The 576-nt window shown below is 44.3% G+C and overlaps 1 protein-coding gene across 1 annotated transcript in view; it reads right to left on the minus strand.

The window, feature by feature from the left end:
- Positions 1-576, minus strand: part of LOC119581784 — a gene marked incomplete in the record, with an annotated part of 4,506 nt that overhangs the window by 2,920 nt on the left and 1,010 nt on the right.

Raw genomic sequence — 576 nt, forward strand, 5'->3', positions numbered from 1 at the left:
AACAAGAAACCCCTAAATAAGATAACGTGGCATTTAACAAAACTAGACACGGTGCCAGACCAGGGCCTCGCGCACTGTTCTGCAAAGTCACTGCCCGCAGTCATGCTCATTGTCTTATATTCTGGGGGTCTATTTCTATGCCTCTGCCCTATATCATCTGCAATTTAAAAGTATAGCATCTTTGGTAAAAAAAGAGGTTATATTTGTTTGCTGATGCGAACGACCAGTGAGCCGTTTATTTAATCTAAATGGGTTCACTATTACAGGAATTGCTATTTTCTTCTTCGAGAAAGGGCAACGGCGTGTTGGGAAATGTGAAAACGACCTCGACCTTCTGCGCCATCTGTTGGAGGCTTTGGTAAGTTACCGTGAAGCTGAGAAAAGTAATTTTCACTCCTTAACAATTAGATGTTGTCTGTTATGCTCTTGTTTGACCCTTTTTATAATGCACAATGCATGTTGGGGTAAACAGAACGGAAGGGAGGGAGAGGGAGGAAAGGAGAGATAGGGAGGGCGAGAGAGGGAGGGAGAGAGAGAGGAAAAGAGAAGAAGGGGGAGAAAGGGGGAAGGGAAAGA

This window comes from Penaeus monodon, chromosome 15 (assembly GCF_015228065.2).
Source record: "Penaeus monodon isolate SGIC_2016 chromosome 15, NSTDA_Pmon_1, whole genome shotgun sequence".
Classification (NCBI taxonomy): Eukaryota; Metazoa; Arthropoda; class Malacostraca; order Decapoda; family Penaeidae; genus Penaeus; species Penaeus monodon.